Source organism: Salmo salar, unplaced genomic scaffold (assembly GCF_905237065.1).
Source record: "Salmo salar unplaced genomic scaffold, Ssal_v3.1, whole genome shotgun sequence".
Lineage (NCBI taxonomy): Eukaryota > Metazoa > Chordata > Actinopteri > Salmoniformes > Salmonidae > Salmo > Salmo salar.
Window position 1 is genome coordinate 24,851 of NW_025550300.1, and position 12,425 is coordinate 37,275.

Sequence of the window (12,425 nt, forward strand, 5' to 3'; positions counted from 1 at the left end):
ACATACTACCTCTCTGACCAGGCTGTCACCACCACTAAATACTACCTCTCTGAGGCTGTCACCACCACTACATACTACCTCTCTGACAGGGCTGTCACCACCACTACATACTAGCTCTCTGACTGGGCTGTCACCACCACTACATACTACCTCTCTGACAGGGCTGTCACCACCACTACATACTACCTCTCTGACCAGGGCTGTCACCACCACCACATACTACCTCTCTGACTGTCACCACCACTACATACTACCTCTCTTACCAGGGCTGTCACCACCACTACATACTACCTCTCTGACACTGTCACCACCACACATACAAGCTCTCTGACTGGGCTGTCACCACCACTACATACTACCTCTCTGACCAGGCTGTCACCACCACTACATACTACCTCTGACCAGGCTGTCACCACCACTACATACTACCTCTCTGACTAGACTGTCACCACCACTACATACTACCTCTCTGACAGGGCTGTCACCACCACTACATACCACCTCTCTGACGGGGCTGTCACCACCACTACATACTACCTCTCTGACTGTCACCACCACTACATACTACCTCTCTGACTAGGCTGTCACCACCACTACATCCTACCTCTCTGACCAGGCTGTCACCACCACTACATCCTACCTCTCTGACCAGGCTATCACCACCACTACATACTACCCTCTCTGACTGTCACCACCACTACATACTACCTCTCTGACTAGGCTGTCACCACCACTACATACTACCTCTCTGACTAGGCTGTCACCACCACTACATACTACCTCTCTGACTAGGCTGTCACCACCACTACATACTACCTCTCTGACAGGGCTGTCACCACCACTACATACTACCTCTCTGACTATGGTTGTCACCACCACTACATAATACCTCTCTGACATGGCTGTCACCACCACTACATACTACCTCTCTGACTGGGCTGTCACCACCACTACATACTACCTCTCTGACTGTCACCACCACTACATACTACCTCTCTGACTGGGCTGTCACCACCACTACATACTACCTCTCTGACTAGGCTGTCACCACCACTACATACTACCTCTCTGACTAGGCTGTCACCACCACTACATACTAGCTCTCTGACTAGGCTGTCACCACCACTACATACTACCTCTCTGACTAGGCTGTCACCACCACTACATACTACCCTCTCTGACTAGACTGTCACCACCACCACATACTACCTCTCTGACAGGGCTGTCACCACCACTACATACTACCTCTCTGACTGGGCTGTCACCACCACTACATACTACCTCTCTGACTGTCACCACCACTACATACTACCTCTCTGACTAGGCTGTCACCACCACTACATCTTACCTCTCTGACTAGGCTGTCACCACCACTACATCCTACCTCTCTGACTAGGCTGTCACCACCACTACATACTACCTCTCTGACTGTCACCACCACTACATACTACCTCTCTGACTAGGCTGTCACCACCACTACATACTACCTCTCTGACTAGGCTGTCACCACCACTACATACTACCTCTCTGACTAGGCTGTCACCACCACTACATACTACCTCTCTGACAGGGCTGTCACCACCACTACATACTACCTCTCTGACTAGGCTGTCACCACCACTACATAATACCTCTCTGACAGGGCTGTCACCACCACTACATACTACCTCTCTGACTGTCACCACCACTACATACTACCTCTCTGACAGGGCTGTCACCACCACTACATACTAGCTCTCTGACTAGGCTGTCACCACCACTACATACTACCTCTCTGACTAGGCTGTCACCACCACTACATACTACCTCTCTGACTAGACTGTCACCACCACTACATACTACCTCTCTGACAGGGCTGTCACCACCACTACATACTACCTCTCTGACGGGGCTGTCACCACCACTACATACTACCTCTCTGACTAGGCTGTCACCACCACTACATCCTACCTCTCTGACTAGGCTGTCACCACCACTACATCCTACCTCTCTGACTAGGCTGTCACCACCACTACATACTACCTCTCTGACTGTCACCACCACTACATACTACCTCTCTGACTAGGCTGTCACCACCACTACATACTACCTCTCTGACTAGGCTGTCACCACCACTACATACTACCCCTCTGACTAGGCTGTCACCACCACTACATCCTACCCTCTCTGACCAGGCTGTCACCACCACTACATCCTACCTCTCTGACTAGGCTATCACCACCACTACATACTACCTCTCCGACTGTCACCACCACTACATACTACCTCTCTGACTAGGCTGTCACCACCACTACATACTACCCTCTGACTAGGCTGTCACCACCACTACATACTACCTCTCTGACTAGGCTGTCACCACCACTACATACTACCTCTCTGACAGGGGCTGTCACCACCACTACATACTACCTCTCTGACTATGGTTGTCACCACCACTACATAATACCTCTCTGACATGGCTGTCACCACCACTACATACTACCTCTCTGACTGGGCTGTCACCACCACTACATACTACCTCTCTGACTGTCACCACCACTACATACTACCTCTCTGACTGGGCTGTCACCACCACTACATACTACCTCTCTGACCAGGGCTGTCACCACCACTACATACTACCTCTCTGACTAGGCTGTCACCACCACTACATACCAGCTCTCTGACCAGGGCTGTCACCACCACTACATACTACCTCTCTGACTAGGCTGTCACCACCACTACATACTACCTCTCTGACTAGACTGTCACCACCACTACATACTACCTCTCTGACAGGGCTGTCACCACCACTACATACTACCTCTCTGACTGGGCTGTCACCACCACTACATACTACCTCTCTGACTGTCACCACCACTACATACTACCTCTCTGACTAGGCTGTCACCACCACTACATCTTACCTCTCTGACTAAGCTGTCACCACCACTACATCCTACCTCTCTGACTAGGCTGTCACCACCACTACATACTACCTCTCTGAGCTGTCACCACCACTACATACTACCTCTCTGACTAGGGCTGTCACCACCACTACATACTACCTCTCTGACTAGGGCTGTCACCACCACTACATACTACCTCTCTGACTAGGCTGTCACCACCACTACATACTACCTCTGACAGGGCTGTCACCACCACTACATACTACCTCTCTGACTAGGGCTGTCACCACCACTACATAAACCTCTCTGACAGGGCTGTCACCACCACTACATACTACCTCTCTGACTGTCACCACCACTACATACTACCTCTCTGACAGGGCTGTCACCACCACTACATACTAGCCTCTGACTAGGCTGTCACCACCACTACATACTACCTCTCTGACTAGGCTGTCACCACCACTACATACTACCTCTCTGACTAGACTGTCACCACCACTACATACTACCTCTCTGACAGGGCTGTCACCACCACTACATACTACCCTCTGACGGGCTGTCACCACCACTACATACTACCTCTCTGACTAGGCTGTCACCACCACTACATCCTACCCCTCTGACCAGGCTGTCACCACCACTACATCCTACCCCTGACCAGGCTGTCACCACCACTACATACTACCTCTCTGACTGTCACCACCACTACATACTACCCTCTGACCAGGCTGTCACCACCACTACATACTACCTCTCTGACTAGGCTGTCACCACCACTACATACTACCTCTCTGACCAGGCTGTCACCACCACTACATACTACCTCTCTGACTGTCACCACCACTACATACTACCTCTCTGACAGGGCTGTCACCACCACTACATACTACCTCTCTGACCAGGCTGTCACCACCACTACATACCACCCTCGACTGTCACCACCACTACATACTACCTCTCTACTAGGCTGTCACCACCACTACATACTACCCTCTGACTGTCACCACCACTACATACAAGCTCTCTGACGGGCTGTCACCACCACTACATACTACCTCTCTGACTAGGCTGTCACCACCACTACATACTACCTCTCTGACTAGGCTGTCACCACCACTACATAATACCTCTCTGACAGGGCTGTCACCACCACTACATACTACCTCTCTGACTGTCACCACCACTACATACTACCTCTCTGACAGGGCTGTCACCACCACTACATACTAGCTCTCTGACTAGGCTGTCACCACCACTACATACTACCTCCTGACCAGGCTGTCACCACCACTACATACTACCTCTCTGACTAGACTGTCACCACCACTACATACTACCTCTCTGACAGGGCTGTCACCACCACTACATACTACTTCTCTGACGGGGCTGTCACCACCACTACATACTACCTCTCTGACTGTCACCACCACTACATACTACCTCTCTGACTAGGCTGTCACCACCACTACATCCTACCTCTCTGACTAGGCTGTCACCACCACTACATCCTACCTCTCTGACTAGGCTGTCACCACCACTACATACTACCTCTCTGACTGTCACCACCACTACATACTACCTCTCTGACTAGGCTGTCACCACCACTACATACTACCTCTCTGACTAGGCTGTCACCACCACTACATACTACCTCTCTGACTAGGCTGTCACCACCACTACATACTACCCCTGACTGTCACCACCACTACATACTACCTCTCTGACAGGGCTGTCACCACCACTACATACTACCTCTCTGACTAGGCTGTCACCACCACTACATACTACCCCCTGAGGCTGTCACCACCACACATACTACCTCTCTGACAGGTTGTCACCACCACTACATACTACCTCTCTGACTGTCACCACCACTACATACAAGCTCTCTGACGGGCTGTCACCACCACTACATACTACCTCTCTGACTAGGCTGTCACCACCACTACATACTACCTCTCTGACTAGGCTGTCACCACCACTACATACTACCTCTCTGACTAGGCTGTCACCACCACTACATACTAGCTCTCTGACCAGGCTGTCACCACCACTACATACTACCTCTCTGACTAGGCTGTCACCACCACTACATACTACCTCTCTGACTAGACTGTCACCACCACTACATACTACCTCTCTGACAGGGCTGTCACCACCACTACATACTACCTCTCTGACGGGGCTGTCACCACCACTACATACTACCTCTGACTGTCATCACCACTACATACTACCTCTCTGACTAGGCTGTCACCACCACTACATCCCTACCTCTCTGACTAGGCTGTCACCACCACTACATCCTACCTCTCTGACTAGGCTGTCACCACCACTACATACTACCTCTCTGACTGTCACCACCACTACATACTACCTCTCTGACTAGGCTGTCACCACCACTACATACTACCTCTCTGACTGTCACCACCACTACATACTACCTCTCTGACTGGGCTGTCACCACCACTACATACTACCTCTCTGACCGGGCTGTCACCACCACTCACATACTACCTCTCTGACCAGGCTGTCACCACCACTACATACCAGCTCTCTGACCAGGCTGTCACCACCACTACATACTACCTCTCTGACCAGGCTGTCACCACCACTACATACTACCTCTCTGACTAGGCTGTCACCACCACTACATACTACCTCTCGACAGGGCTGTCACCACCACTACATACACCTCTGACTAGGCTGTCACCACCACTACATAATACCTCTCTGACAGGGCTGTCACCACCACTACATACTACCTCTCTGACTGTCACCACCACTACATACTACCTCTCTGACAGGGCTGTCACCACCACCACATACTAGCTCTCTGACCAGGCTGTCACCACCACTACATACTACCTCTCTGACCAGGCTGTCACCACCACTACATACTACCTCTCTGACTAGACTGTCACCACCACTACATACTACCTCTCTGACAGGGCTGTCACCACCACTACATACTACCTCTCTGACGGGGCTGTCACCACCACTACATACTACCTCTCTGACTGTCACCACCACTACATACTACCTCTCTGACCAGGCTGTCACCACCACTACATCCCACCTCTCTGACCAGGCTGTCACCACCACCACATCCTACCTCTCTGACCAGGCTGTCACCACCACTACATACTACCTCTCTGACTGTCACCACCACTACATACTACCTCTCGACTAGGCTGTCACCACCACTACATATACCTCTCTGACTAGGCTGTCACCACCACTACATACTACCTCTCTGACTAGGCTGTCACCACCACTACATACTACCTCTCTGAAAGGGCTGTCACCACCACTACATACTAGCTCTCTGACGGGCTGTCACCACCACTACATACTACCTCTCTGACAGGGCTGTCACCACCACTACATACTACCTCTCTGACTAGGCTGTCACCACCACTACATACTACCTCCTGACTGTCACCACCACTACATACTACCCTCTTACTAGGCTGTCACCACCACTACATACTACCTCTCTGAGGCTGTCACCACCACTACATACAAGCTCTCTGACTGGGCTGTCACCACCACTACATACTACCCTCTCTGACCAGGCTGTCACCACCACTACATACACCTCCGACCAGGGCTGTCACCACCACTACATACTACCTCTCTGACCAGGCTGTCACCACCACTACATATAGCTCTCTGACCAGGCTGTCACCACCACTACATACTACCTTCTCTGACTAGGCTGTCACCACCACTACATACTACCTCTCTGACTAGACTGTCACCACCACCACATACTACCTCTCTGACAGGGCTGTACCACCACTACATACTACCTCTCTGACGGGGCTGTCACCACCACCACATACTACCTCTCTGACTGTCACCACCACACATACCACCTCTCTGACCAGGGCTGTCACCACCACTACATCCTACCTCTCTGACCAGGCTGTCACCACCACTACATCCTACCTCTCTGACCAGGCTGTCACCACCACTACATACTACCTCCTGAGCTGTCACCACCACTACATACTACCCTCTGACCAGGCTGTCACCACCACTACATACTACCTCCTGACCAGGCTGTCACCACCACTACATATACCTCTCTGACTAGGCTGTCACCAGCACTACATACTACCTCTCTGACAGGGCTGTCACCACCACTACATACTACCTCTCTGACCAGGCTGTCACCACCACTACATAATACCTCTCTGACATGGCTGTCACCACCACTACATACTACCTCTCTGACTGGGCTGTCACCACCACTACATACTACCCTCTGACTGTCACCACCACTACATACTACCCTCTCTGACGGCTGTCACCACCACTACATACTACCTCTCTGACCAGGCTGTCACCACCACTACATACTACCCCTCTGACTAGGCTGTCACCACCACTACATACTAGCTCTCTGACTAGGCTGTCACCACCACTACATACTACCTCTCTGACTAGGCTGTCACCACCACTACATACTACCTTCTGACTAGACTGTCACCACCACTACATACTACCCTCTGACAGGGCTGTCACCACCACTACATACTACCCTCTGACGGGGCTGTCACCACCACCACATACTACCTCTCTGACTGTCACCACCACTACATACTACCTCTCTGACTGTCACCACCACTACATACTACCTCTCTGACTAGGCTGTCACCACCACTACATACTACCTCTCTGACTGTCACCACCACTACATACAAGCTCTCTGACTGGGCTGTCACCACCACTACATACTACCCTCTGACTAGGCTGTCACCACCACTACATACTACCTCTGACTAGGCTGTCACCACCACTACATACTACCTCTCTGACTAGGCTGTCACCACCACTACATACCAGCTCTCTGACTAGGCTGTCACCACCACTACATACTACCTCTCTGACTAGGCTGTCACCACCACTACATACTACCTCTCTGACCAGACTGTCACCACCACTACATACTACCTCTCTGACAGGGCTGTCACCACCACTACATACTACCTCTCTGACGGGGCTGTCACCACCACTACATACTACCCTCTGACTGTCACCACCACTACATACTACCTCTCTGACTAGGCTGTCACCACCACTACATCCTACCTCTCTGACTAGGCTGTCACCACCACTACATCCTACCTCTCTGACCAGGCTGTCACCACCACTACATACTACCTCTCTGACTGTCACCACCACTACATACTACCTCTCTGACCAGGCTGTCACCACCACTACATACTACCTCTCTGACCAGGCTGTCACCACCACTACATACTACCTCTCTGACTAGGGCTGTCACCACCACTACATACCACCTCTCTGACAGGGCTGTCACCACCACTACATATACCTCTCTGACCAGGCTGTCACCACCACCACATAATACCCTCTGACATGGCTGTCACCACCACTACATACTACCCCTCTGACAGGGCTGTCACCACCACTACATACTACCTCTCTGACTGTCACCACCACTACATACTACCTCTCTGACTGGGCTGTCACCACCACTACATACTACCTCTCTGACTAGGCTGTCACCACCACTACATACTACCTCTCTGACTAGGCTGTCACCACCACTACATACTAGCTCTCTGACCAGGGCTGTCACCACCACTACATACTACCTCTCTGACTAGGCTGTCACCACCACTACATACTACCTCTCTGACTAGACTGTCACCACCACTACATACTACCTCTCTGACAGGGCTGTCACCACCACTACATACTACCTCTCTGACGGGGCTGTCACCACCACTACATACTACCTCTCTGACTGTCACCACCACTACATACTACCTCTCTGACTGTACCACCACACATACTACCTCTTGACTAGGCTGTCACCACCACTACATACTACCTCTGACTGTCACCACCACTACATACAAGTCTCTGACTGGGCTGTCACCACCACTACATACTACCTCTCTGACCAGGCTGTCACCACCACTACATACTACCTCTCTGACTAGGCTGTCACCACCACTACATACTACCTCTCTGACTAGGCTGTCACCACCACTACATACAGCTCTCTGACCAGGGTGTCACCACCACTACATACTACCTCTCTGACCAGGCTGTCACCACCACTACATACTACCTCTCTGACTAGACTGTCACCACCACTACATACTACCTCTCTGACAGGGCTGTCACCACCACTACATACTACCTCTCTGACGGGGGCTGTCACCACCACTACATACTACCTCTCTGACTGTCACCACCACTACATACTACCTCTCTGACCAGGCTGTCACCACCACTACATCCTACCTCTCTGACTAGGGCTGTCACCACCACTACATCCTACCTCTCTGACTAGGCTGTCACCACCACTACATACTACCTCTCTGACTGTCACCACCACTACATACTACCTCTCTGACTAGGCTGTCACCACCACTACATACTACCTCTCTGACCAGGCTGTCACCACCACTACATACTACCCTCTGACTAGGCTGTCACCACCACTACATACTACCTCTCTGACAGGGCTGTCACCACCACTACATACTACCTCTCTGACCAGGGCTGTCACCACCACTACATAATACCTCTCTGACATGGCTGTCACCACCACTACATACTACCTCTCTGACTGGGCTGTCACCACCACTACATACTACCTCTCTGACTGTCACCACCACTACATACTACCTCTCTGACTGGGCTGTCACCACCACTACATACTACCTCTCTGACTAGGCTGTCACCACCACTACATACTACCTCTCTGACCAGGCTGTCACCACCACTACATACTAGCTCTCTGACCAGGCTGTCACCACCACCACATACTACCTCTCTGACTAGGCTGTCACCACCACTACATACTACCTCTCTGACCAGACTGTCACCACCACTACATACTACCTCTCTGACAGGGCTGTCACCACCACTACATACTACCCTCTGACGGGGCTGTCACCACCACTACATACTACCTCTCTGACTGTCACCACCACTACATACTACCTCTCTGACCAGGCTGTCACCACCACTACATCCTACCTCTCTGACTAGGCTGTCACCACCACACATCCTACCTCTCTGACTAGGCTGTCACCACCACTACATAACCTCTCTGACTGTCACCACCACTACATACTACCTCTCTGACTAGGCTGTCACCACCACTACATACTACCTCTCTGACTAGGCTGTCACCACCACTACATACTACCTCTCTGACTAGGCTGTCACCACCACTACATACTACCTCTCTGACAGGGCTGTCACCACCACTACATACTACCTCTCTGACCAGGCTGTCACCACCACTACATAACACCTCTCTGACAGGGCTGTCACCACCACCACATACTACCTCTCTGACTGTCACCACCACTACATACTACCTCTCTGACAGGGCTGTCACCACCACTACATATAGCTCTCTGACCAGGCTGTCACCACCACTACATACTACCTCTCTGACTAGGCTGTCACCACCACTACATACTACCTCTCTGACCAGACTGTCACCACCACTACATACTACCTCTCTGACAGGGCTGTCACCACCACTACATACTACCTCTCTGACGGGGCTGTCACCACCACTACATACTACCTCTCTGACTGTCACCACCACTACATACTACCTCTCTGACTAGGCTGTCACCACCACTACATCCACCTCTCTGACCAGGCTGTCACCACCACTACATCCTACCTCTCTGACTAGGCTGTCACCACCACTACATACTACCTCTCTGACTGTCACCACCACTACATACTACCTCTCTGACTAGGCTGTCACCACCACTACATACTACCTCTCTGACTAGGCTGTCACCACCACTACATACTACCTCTCTGACTAGGCTGTCACCACCACTACATACTACCTCTCTGACAGGGCTGTCACCACCACTACATACTACCTCTCTGACTGGGCTGTCACCACCACTACATACTACCTCTCTGACTGTCACCACCACTACATACTACCTCTCTGACAGGGCTGTCACCACCACTACATACTACCTCTCTGTCTAGGCTGTCACCACCACTACATACTACCTCTCTGACTGTCACCACCACTACATACTACCTCTCTGACTAGGCTGTCACCACCACTACATACTAGCTCTCTGACAGGGCTGTCACCACCACTACATACTAGCTCTCTGACTGGGCTGTCACCACCACTACATACTACCTCTCTGACTAGGCTGTCACCACCACTACATACTACCTCTCTGACTGTCACCACCACTACATACTACCTCTCTGACAGGGCTGTCACCACCACTACATACTAGCTCTCTGACTGGGCTGTCACCACCACTACATACTACCTCTCTGACCAGGCTGTCACCACCACTACATACTACCCTCTGACTGTCACCACCACTACATACTAACTCTCTGACTACGCTGTCACCACCACTACATACTACCTCTCTGACTAGACTGTCACCACCACTACATACTACCTCTTGACTGGGCTTTCACCACCACTACATACTACCTCTCTGACTAGACTGTCACCACCACTACATACTACCTCTCTGACCAGGCTGTCACCACCACTACATACTACCTCTCTGACAGGGCTGTCACCACCACTACATACTACCTCTCTGTCTAGGGCTGTCACCACCACTACATACTACCTCTCTGACTGTCACCACCACTACATACTACCTCTCTGACTAGGGCTGTCACCACCACTACATACTACCTCTCTGACTAGGCTGTCACCACCACTACATACTACCTCTCTGACGTCACCACCACTACATACTACCTCTCTGACCAGGCTGTCACCACCACTACATACTACCTCTCTGACTAGGCTGTCACCACCACTACATACTACCTCTCTGACAGGGCTGTCACCACCACTACATACTACCTCTCTGACTAGGCTGTCACCACCACTACATACTACCTCTCTGACCAGGCTGTCACCACCACTACATACTACCTCTCTGACTGTCACCACCACTACATACTACCTCTCTGACCAGGCTGTCACCACCACTACATACCACCTCTCTGACAGGCTGTCACCACCACTACATACTACTCTCTGACTAGGCTGTCACCACCACTACATACTACCTCTCTGACTAGGTTGTCACCACCACTACATACTACCTCTCTGACTAGGGCTGTCACCACCACTACATACTACCTCCTGACCAGGCTGTCACCACCACTACATACTACCTCTCTGACTAGGCTGTCACCACCACTACATACTACCTCTCTGACTGTCACCACCACTACATATACCTCTCTGACTAGACTGTCACCACCACTACATACTACCTCTCTGACTAGGGCTGTCACCACCACTACATACTACCTCTCTGACTAGGCTGTCACCACCACTACATACTACCTCTCTGACTAGACTGTCACCACCACTACATACTACCTCTCTGACTAGGCTGTCACCACCACTACATACTACCTCTCTGACAGGGCTGTCACCACCACTACATACTACCTCTCTGACTAGCTGTCACCACCACTACATACTACCTCTCTGACAGGACTGTC